This window comes from Trichechus manatus, unplaced genomic scaffold, assembly GCF_000243295.1.
Source record: "Trichechus manatus latirostris isolate Lorelei unplaced genomic scaffold, TriManLat1.0 scaffold00016, whole genome shotgun sequence".
Classification (NCBI taxonomy): Eukaryota; Metazoa; Chordata; class Mammalia; order Sirenia; family Trichechidae; genus Trichechus; species Trichechus manatus.
Window position 1 is genome coordinate 13,077,650 of NW_004443952.1, and position 11,045 is coordinate 13,088,694.

Genomic DNA, 11,045 nt, shown 5'->3' on the forward strand with positions numbered 1-11,045 from the left:
AAATTGCTTTGGGTAGAATTGTCATTTTCACAATGTTGAGTCTGCCTATCCATGAGCATGGTATGTTTTTCCATTTATGTAGATCCCTTTGGATTTCATGCAGTAGAGTTTTGTAGTTTTCTTTGTATAGGTCTTTTGCATCCCTGGTCAGATTTGGAATAATCTGTAATTTGCTTGATCTCTCACAACTTTTCATCTTTGGACTTTCTGCTTCGTCTTCTTGGAAGGCCCTCCTTGGCTCTGTCTGGTGGATGCCAAATTGTATGTCAACATGGATCTCATGCCATGGCCCCATAGGGTCATTCCTGAGCAACCTAACCAAGCAGAGGTAGTTTTTCTTGTTTTTATTTACTCTTATAGCTTCTAGTAGACACTTCCCTTCTAGCTTTTGGCACATTCTAATACAAGGACCCAGCTCAGGTCCATCTGGTGCTCCCCTGAGTACTGGACGAGGAGATCCTACAGGGCAGAGACCAGGAATGACTGGACTTGAAGTTCCCTGAAATACCTAGCATAGTGGGTCTCAAACTTGGCTGCATCTTAGAATCACCTGGGTGATTAGGGAAGTTGCAAAAAATTCCAACACTTAGGCCTCTTTTCAGACCAATTAAATCAGAATCTCTGGGAAGCAAAGCTGTAATTAAGGCCTGCAGCTTCCAGGTTTCCTGGGGAGAATTTTTTCAGCCGATACAGCCCCATTCTGATTATGTGCCTTTATGGTCCAGTGTCTTGTCTACACAGCAGACAGAGCAGATTTTATGGTTCCTATTTTATAAGGGAGGAAAATGATTTAAGAGAAGATCACTGGTTGATGGATGTAGCAAATCAGTGTTTTAATGGTGCATTCATTCATTTGTTGAACAAGTTTTTTTTTTTTTTTAATTATCTAACATGTGCCCGGACACACTGGTAAACAACAACAGATACTGCCCCTACTTTCATGAAGCTTTCAACCTAGTGAGTGAGACAGACCTTGATCAATCAATTACCCAAATAAATGTAAGATTGTACTCCTGATAAATGCCACGAAGGAGGGTGTTTCCTTCTAGGGAGAGGAATACAATGCTTTTGGAGTGTTTAATGGGAGAGGAGTTGATTGAGTCTGGGAGTCCAAGGATGGTTTCCCTGGAAAAGATCAGTTGACTGGAGAGCAGAAGAATGAGGAATTCACTGAGCCAAGACAGAAAGGTAGAGGGGGCTACAGAAGCAGGGCCAGAACTCCCCTCCTTTAGCCAGGTTTACCCCATGGCTCTGGGCTCCTGTCCTCACCTTAGCCTGCCCCTTCAACACTCCCATGTGGTAGCGAGCAGGGCTCTAGGGAATTGCAAGTAGTGTGCACACATGCACACACCCCCACACACGTGTGCTTTCACACATGTGAATGGTTATGCATCTAGACACAACCACACACATATATGCACACATCATATGCATATGTGCACACACACACCCCATTTTTTTTTGCCCAGGATCAGAGCTGGGCTCACTGCTTTGGGATACGCCTAAATGTTGATGCTCAAGAATCACTTTCTCCAGGAAGCTCAGTACAAGTTTTAAACCACATTATCCCACTGACTGTCCAGAGTCCTCTGACAAATTGTGACACTTCATCACAGCAGCGTGGGGGTGGTGTGGAGAATCTAGACAGGAGCTGAGAGCCACAGTGCCGAGAGCTACCGGGTACACTCTCCCTTACTAAGCTAAGTTCTCCCTTTGTTGTTGCTCTAGATGGAGCAGAGGAAGGCTTGGGCTGTCCTGTCATTCTGCTCCAAGCCTTGTGTTAGTAGCTGCCATGGTTCATAGCACATCAATTTTTCCATTTAAAAAAACTTACTTTTAAGTTGAGGGGGCAGGGTTCTTCTGCCCTGCATAATATAGAGGAAATGTTGATCAACCTGGCCTTGAAGCATTGCTACCAATAAGAGTCTGTGGACATCCAAAGGGAAAATTGTTCATGTTTTTCAAACTGAAACACAATCTCATAAAGTTTCTATTCCGTGGCTGTTTCTCTCCCTCTCTTGGTGTTTTTTTTTTTTTTTTTTTTTTTTTTAGTTTTGTTTTCTTTTCCCTCTTTTTTTTTTTTTTTTTTTTTTTTTGCAGTGTTTTATGTGGAAAAAAATTGATTCAGGAAGAAAGTAAAAGTCAAAGGCTGTTCCCATCATGGTCTCTCAGAAACAACAGAAAAGTAGATTAATTAGTAAGCTAGAGTACTAAAACTCTCAACAAAATAAGGATGGCTGAAAGCAACTGCTCTATAGGGAAGACCTGGTTAAATAATTATAACAGCTACCATTTCTTGAATTCTTGTCAGGTGCCAGATGATGTATCAGGTGCTTTACTTATGCTATCTCAGGCAATTCTTACAACCCTAATTTTATAGGAGAACAAACTGAAGTTGAGAGGTTAAGTAACTACCCTCAGGAACACATAGCTAGCAAATGACATTTGCATTTACCTCATGCTGAAACTCATGGTCTTTTCCCAACACTATAATCCCTTGGGCCTCTGCACCTCTGTTTTCTCATCTGTAAAATGGGTAAAGTAATACTCTTTCCTTTATGTGCCTTGCAGGGATAATGGTATAATAACTGTTATTAGCAATAATAATACCTTCAGTTTGTGTAATACTTCAGTTTCTAAAGTGCTTTTGCATCCTGGATCCCGTTTGAGCAACACAACAACCTTATGACACAGGCATTATCATACTCATCTTCAAGATGAGGAAGTTGAGGATCAGAGAGGTAAGGTGATTTGCCCAAGGTCACAGCCCTAAAGAATGCTAGCACCAGAAAATTGATACCAAGATCAGTGCTTGGTCTACCCAACATCAGCTGCCTCTATAATTACCTGGATAACTGTAATAGACTCAAGTTCCGCATGGGCAGGAGAGACTCATGGTATAGTATTGTGAAGGGGGTTATTATAATTGTTGCCATTGCTGTGATTAGTTGACAAAGGACAATTGTGAAACCCTTGGTCCTTTTTATCCTCAGCAGATCACCTTCTCCTGTTAGTCAAAACTTCCCCTCCTTCATCTCTTGGTCCTTGAGGTCACAGCTCTCATTTCCAGAGGTCCTCATGTGCTTCCGTGGTACCCAGAAATTAGAGTCTTACCTTTGTCAGATGCCTGGTGGGTGTTCAGAGTCTCTCTTGTCGCCTGAGTGAATAGGAGGAAGTTAGGGGTACTCAGCAATTAATATCTTAGATACATGAATGGCAGAAGTACTCATTAAATTGGCCTGTAATGTGAATTGGCATGAAAGCAAGCTCTTGGGAAAGCTGGATTACAGTTATGAATGCTCTTGACCTTTGGGGTTGGCCAAATGGATAGGTGAAGTCTATTAGGAAAAGTACAGAGTAGTCACTCAGGGGAGAGGAATAAACTATTTATTGAGTGAGAAAGAAGAGCTCAGAGGCACAGTGGGTCACAAGTGATGAATCAGACATAGTGCTGAGAAACATTTTCCATTGCTGGAAATTTTCACAGAGTTGGTCTTGAACATAGAAGTTATTTTTTGGGAGCCTTTGATTCAGGAAACATGGAATTTAAACAGGATCTAGGGATGAACTGATAAAAATAATTAAATGTTCTAGAAGTAAAGATGTGACGAACAACAAAGAAACTGGGTTTACTTTAAATTAGAATTGGCATAGGAGAAGGCTATACACTCAGCTACCTTCTGAAAAGATAAAGCATGAATGGTCAGGGGTATTTTAGGGCAATATACAAGCAGCAGAACAACGAGACCAGCATCCTTTTCCTCCCCTCATCTTTCTGACAGCCCATAAAATAGGAACTTCTACCCACTTAAAAGTATTGCTGCTCTTCCTGTCTCCTGTCTCCAATTAGTAAGATGGTGAAATCTGACATCCTTTGGTGGACATCTCTCTTTTGGATGGGATAAACAATGCTACTCATGAGTGGTCTTTCTCTCGTGTATTCTCCACAGTTAATGAGGCAAGTAATGTTTCTGCATGCAGCTGGAAGCTGTGAGGCCTAGCTCTCCTCGCACTTAGTTCCCAAGCTCTGGAATTAAGGGAAAAGGAGTAGAAGCTCATGGAGGCCTCTCATATCTGTCACATTTTCCATCAGTACTACTGGTATTCAGATTCCTGTTTGATGTCAATATTTCTTTCCCACTGGATTCAGAACTCAAGAAAGAGGGTGTGATTAATTGATCCCCTAAACATCCTCAACAAATATGTAGAAGCAGAATTATAGTTTAGTTTTGAAGAAATCCTTTTAATAACTGTGAGATACGGGTAGAAATGGATCATACAGGAGAAGAAGAATCTTTTGACGTTAAAAAAAATAAACAACTAAAACAGAAATGAATGTTGAAAGCATTTTTAAATGCTGCACTAAGAACAGACCCTCCTAAGGCCCCTTAAGATTCTGTTATTCAACAAATAGTTAAACTCAAAGAAGAGTCCAAGGGAGAGATTTGTTTATGTGTCTTGCTTCCAGGAAGGGCTGGGTGCGGGAAGAGAACTTTCCTGATGGGATCATGGAGATGTCTTGGATGGCCATGGAGTCCCAGATTGAAGGAACCCTCAATGTTAAAGCAGTTGTGACGGAACTCCCACAGGCCTAGGAATTGCATCTGTTGTCACCAGTGTTGAGGTGAGAGAAATCCTTCCAATTTATTAGAGAAAGAGTTGGATAATGAGTTTCTCTGTCCCCATTCTCTCACCCCTCCCCAGGCCCGCAATCCCAATCAGATTGGTTATCACACCCTGAGAATGTGGAGCCATTTTGCATCATAAGAAGGAAAGGAACTAGTGTGTTAGGCACTTATCTATATTATGTCACTTAATCCAATAAACAGGTGAATCTAGTTTACAGAAGGGAACAATGAATGATCTGTGTAAGCAAATTGCTCAAGATGACAGAGCTTGTAAGTGGTAGAAACTGTGTTCAGATCTAAATATGATTCCAAATTTTATTCTCAGACACTCTGCCTCTGAAAGCTAAAGGGCGATAGAAATTTGTCTTCTTTCTGTCTCTGCTCATTCTTTTCCGTTTGCCTGGAATGTCATTCATTCGTTCATTCATTCAATTAACATTTGTAGAATGCTTGCTATGTGTCAGAGAATTGGGCCAGTGCTGAGAAAATAGATGACCAGTACTATGCTCCTACCTTCCAAAAGCACACAATCTAGGGAGAGAGAGATGTGGACACAAAAGAAATAAATATAATGTGGTGAGTTCTGTGGGGGAAACCAGACAACATGCTGTGAGATCATATGTAACGAAGCAGTGAACTCCACTAGCAGATGAGAAGAAGAGTGGAAGGAGATGGAGAAGATGGTGAAGACAGGATGCTTGAAAGGGCATTTGTGAGATCATATATATGCAAATGCTTACCACAGTGTCTCAAAAATAAGCACTAAAAATGTTTACTTGTTAATTTTAAAAAATTAATTCAACAGATATTTATTGAGAGCCATTGGCCTGCCAGGCACCATTTCAGGCATTCAGGATCCAGTAAGAACCAAACAAAGTCTCTGCTCTCATGGAGCTTACATTCTAGTGGGGCAGACAGATGCAAATGAATGAAAAGCTCTGTGATATAACGCCAGGTAGTGATTAATGTGATGAAAACCACAGCTGGGTAGGGTGGTGGGGGAGTCCCTGGATGTTGCAAATGTTTAACGCACCTGACTGCTAACTGGAAAGCTGGAAGTTCGTGTCCACCCAGAGGTGTCTTGGAAGGAAGGCCTAGTGATCTACTTCTGAAAAATCAGCCATTGAAAACCCTATGGAACACAGCTCTACTCTGATGTATAAGGGATCGCCGCTGTGAGTTGCAGTCGACTCCAAGGCAACTGATACTAAGGAGGTAGAGGGAGAGCAGCTTCTCTTTGAGGTAGACTGGCCAGGGAAGATCTCAGTGAGGCCTGTGGGGAGGGACAATGTAGCCATGTGGGTTTCTGGGAGGAGAGTGGTCTAGCCTGATGAAAGTGCAAGGCTCTGAAGCTGCCTGCTGCTGAAGAAACAGAAGAAGGCCAGTGTGGCTACGCAGAGCAATAGAAAAGAAGTGTGATAATAGATGAGGTCAGGAAGTGGCCAGGGGCCAGATCAAGGCTATGAGAAGCAATTGAATCAATTAATTTATTTACCATTTTTTATGTAAACCTATTACTGGTTACAAACTTGTTCAACAGATATTTAAAATACAATTACTTTTACAAATATAATATAAAATAAAGTACATTTAAACATGATTTATTGGGCTGGTGCTCACACCATTCTCAATTTAATCAAAATTGATATTCTTCATCTCTGGTTGATATAAACTTTAGAGTCACTTAAAGGTAGAAAATGTCTATCATGTGAAGAATAAAAAAGTTATCTTTTAAAAGAGAATTTGAAACTGGGGAAATACACAATAAAAGTTACAGATGAACCTGTTGGAAACTATCACATAGGTCAAAACCAGACACTGTCTTCATCTAGTCACTTTAGTTCGGGTCCTTTTCCAGGTCCGCTCAGAAAAACAGGTGACTTTTTCACCAATATTCCTCCCTTGAGATTGGCTGCAACAGCCAAGGGCTCTAGGATAGGCCAGGAACTGAAGACATTAGATTCTCTTCTTCAAGTTCTTATAGGTCTCAGTTCTAGCAAAGTCCACTTTCTCTTGCTCTGGAGTGTTAACAGCTGGACTTTCCCCAGTTGGAACACAGACCATGGAAGAAGAGGCTCTGGGGACCACTTGCAGATGTGGAAAGGCCTGATTTATGGCTCCCACGAAGGGGATGGGCATCTGAGACTGCCACCTACCATAATAACTATGCGTTGTTCCCTAGCCCTGGCTCTGCTCCCTAGCACTCATGGAGCCTCTGACACGAAGAAGAGCCTCAATTCCTTGCTGTTACTGAGAAGACAGAGTCAAGAGGGAGGAGTGGAAGAGGCTGAGTTAGTCCTTTGAGATCTATTATAGCAAGCCCTTAACAGAATAGAAGTGTGGGGGAGGGTACAAGGGAAATCCCTATTGTCTTCCACTGTAGTTACTCTTCCTAAAGAGCTCACATGTCACACTTACTTCCCAAAGTCAAGGAATAGCTAAGAGAGATAGGTAAAAACTTCCCAATTCCCACCAGCCTTGCATGTACTTTCTTCCTGATTTTGGAACATGGTCAGTTGGGAATCTAGAAGTTTTCTATAAGTCAGGCTCCTCTCCTTATTGCTACTACTGGGGCTCTGGAGTTGGGAGGATGCCGTTCAGTCAATGAGAGTGGGTCTCTCGGTCCAAACAGTAAGTTTAGCCCTTTACTGGAAGGTTCCAGCATTAGTGTTCCCTCCTCTGAGGCACCTGTTGAGAGAATATTTGGTACCATCCCCTACAGCAAATTCCTTCCTCATCAGGACCTCACTCAGTCCCCTGAAGGGTCTCAGGTATATCAACTCTTTCCTCCAGTTGGAGGACATCTTTCTTTGCCCAGGAATATGAATCCTAGTGACCTTAGGATGCCTATGTTCACCTCTAAAGTCTACTTCAGTTTTCCCAGCGCTGGAGGCTGTTTGCATCTCTCGTTGATACTCAGATTAAGCCATACTGTGTCCTTCACAGCATCCTGCCCTCACAGTTGAGAAAATTGAGACCAGAAACAAGAAATGACTTTTTAAGTCCCAGACCTACTTCTCCACTCCCCAATTCTTCTTAGAATGTGGCTGTTGTACAGAGGAGGGCTGTTGTACAGAGGAAAGTAACACACCAAAATTCTTCTACAGTTGTTTTTCCACAAGCTCTTTGGGGGACTTCTACTGCAATGGCTTCCTCCAATGCACTTACGGATAAAACACCCTAACCACATTGTTTCCCTTACCCCATAGTTACTTTCCTCGAGGTATCCCCCCTAACTCTTTCAAACTGCATTCCCGGAGGAAGAAACTCTTGAGCAGTCTCTGTGAAGGTGAGTATTTCAACTTTTAAAAGCAGTTTCTGAAATACTCCAATTGCAAAGGTGGCTTTTGGAAATCAATCTTACCAGGTTGTCTTAATGCTGGGTTTTCATTAAACTTTTTAGTAGAATGCTAATCATGTAATCTTGGTGAGGATTTTAAATGGCTTCTGACTCAGATTCTTAAAAGTTGACCAATACACATAACATGTACATACACATACACACCACAAGCACTCACATACACATTTCCACTTATTCCGTATGCTGAATTCAATTTTATTTTTCAGTGCATGATCTTGGAATTAAGAAGCTAAATTTCAAGGCAGGGATGGTGGAGTAGTCAGACGCTTCCGGTGGATCCTCTTACAACAAAGACCCAAAAAAAACAAGTGAATCAATTATAATGACAGTCTAGCAGCCCTGAACATCTAAGGCAAAGTTGAGGAACTGGACTGAGTGGCTGGGGAGGGAGAGACGGTTTGGAAGCAGCGAGGAGTTGCCAGACCTGACCCAGTGAGAGCCTGAGCCCTTCAGGCCTGATCAGCTCATGGGTGACTGGTGAAGCAGGCAAGCAGCAGTGCTCAGGAGGCGCATTTTTCACACTGGGAGAGACCCAGCGCCAGAGAGTCTACTCAGCCACCCAGAACCAGTGAGAAGCAGCCCTGATCTGCGGAAGATAAGTACTTGCATACTGTCTACTGCGTGGATCAAAAATACCCCTCATAGGGAAAAACTTCTCTCCCATTTACTTCCCTGCTCCCTGCTCTGCAGTGAGTCCTGGACTAGCTTCAGAAATTGCCGAGTCCCCTGGGCCAGAAGTGGGATCCATCACACACCCTGAGCCATTCTCCTGGCCTTGGAGAGTGAACAAATTAATAAATGGGAAAAAATAAACTGCTGGCTCCCCTAAGCCAGGAACCCAAGTAGGCACAGCTCGTTTGCCTAGGCACAGGCATGAGGGATCCATGGACTTTGAGTGCCTTTCCCCCTGCAGAGACTTATGTGAGCCCATTTCAACAGCATAGGCTCTCATTACTACAGTACAACAGGGCATATACCCAAAGTCTAACTTGAACTATTTCAGCTGTGAAGTGGCAGGTTTGTGACATTTGACAATGCTCTGCCCATTAAGCAGGGTCTTCACCTACCCACATCAGGGGCCTGAGCACTGGTGGCTCCACCCACATCACCTAGCCACCTGCAATAGGGGCTCATAAATAAGAGATGCCCCCCAGTCCTTACAGCCAACAGCATTGGGTGCTCATAGTCAGGTTGCAGAACCCACCCACCTACGCACTCTAGGAAACAGGGACACGCCTTCCTCCTGGACACTCAGGGGCAGCTGTCAGCCCTCTGCCTTGCTCCGAGGGTGTACCCCTGCTGCAGCCAGATGCCTGTGCTTACACCAATCACCCATGCCTGTCTAGCACTATAGGTGAGAGCCTACATCACACACTTGGTGGCTATCTACCTGGGCACCTGAGCTGAATCTATACAGGAGGAGTGGGAGGACTCCTGAGCTCACATACCTAGTAACAGATCTAACCAGCTGGTGACAGGACATTATAGCTTCAAAGGTGCCAATAATCAAACTAGCTCATACAAGCAGCCTATTTGGGCATATCCAAACAAAACAAGAAGCTAGGACACAGTAAGCAAACATAAAATAAATAGATATAATAACGTATTGATGGCTCAGAGACAACAGTCAATATCAAATCACATAAAGAGGCAATCCATGATGGCTTCAGCAAGCTCCCAAAATAAAGAATCTAGAAATTTTCCAGAGGAGGAAAATTTCTTGAATTACCAGAGGCAGAATACAAAAGATTAATATACAGAACTCTTCAAGAAATTAGGAAGGAAATTAAGCAAAACACAGAACATGTAATAGAGGAAATGAAAAAGATTAGAGAAGAGCATAATGACAAATTTAATAGGCTGCAAGAATCCATAGAGAGACAGTAATCAGAAATCCAGAAGATTAACAATAAAATTTCAGAATTAGACAACTCAGTAGAAAGTCATAGGAGCAGAATTGAGGCAGTAGAAGTCAGAATTAGTGACATTGAAGATAAAGCACTTGACACCAACTTATCTGAGGAAAAATCAGGCAAAAGAATTTCAAAAAATGAAGAAACTCTAAGAGTTATGTGGGATTCTATCAAGAGAAATAACCTACAAGTGACTGGAGTAACAGAATGGGGGAGAGATAACAGGAAATACAGAGACAATTGTTGAAGATTTGTTGACAGAAAACTTCCCTAATATCATGAAAGATGACAAGATATCTATCCAAGATGCTCATTGAACCCCACATAAGGTAGATCCCAAAAGAAAGTCACCAAGACATATTATAATCAAACTTGCTAAAACCAAAGATAAAGAGAGAATTTTAAGAGCACCTAGGGATAAACGAAAAGTCATCTACAAAGGACAATCAATAAGAATGAAATCTGACTACTCAGCAGAAACCATGCAGGCAAGAAGGCAATGAAGGAAAAAAATTGCCAGCCAAAAATTATATATCCAGCAAAACTGTCTCTCAAATATGATGGCAAAATTAGGGCATTTCCAGATAAACAGAAGTTTAGGGAACTTGCAAAAACCAAATCAAAATTACAAGAAATACTAAAGGGAGTCCTCTGGTTGGAAAATCAGTAACATCAGATAACAACCCAAGACTAGCACACAGGACAGAGCAACCAGATATCAAGCCAGATAGGGAAGTCATGAAAGTAAATCAGAGCTAAAACACTGAAAATAGGAAAACAGATGTCAATATGTAAAAGATGACAACACTGAAACAAAAAAGAGGGACTTAAAAAATGTAGACATAGATTTTTCATATGGAGAGGACATCAAGGCAATATAAAGAAATAAAAGGCTAGTATAAACTTAGAAAAATGGGGGTAAATATTAAGGTAACCACAAATGAAACTAACAATCCTACACGTCAAAATAAAAAACTAGAAAAATATAAAGACTCAGCAAACACAAAATCAACAACAATGAAAAAGATGTAAAGAAAATACATAAAGAAAAATGACTCAGCACAGAAAATTAAGTGGAACAAAGAAACTGTGAACAACACACAAAAAAAGACATCAAAATGATAACACTAAACTCATACCTAT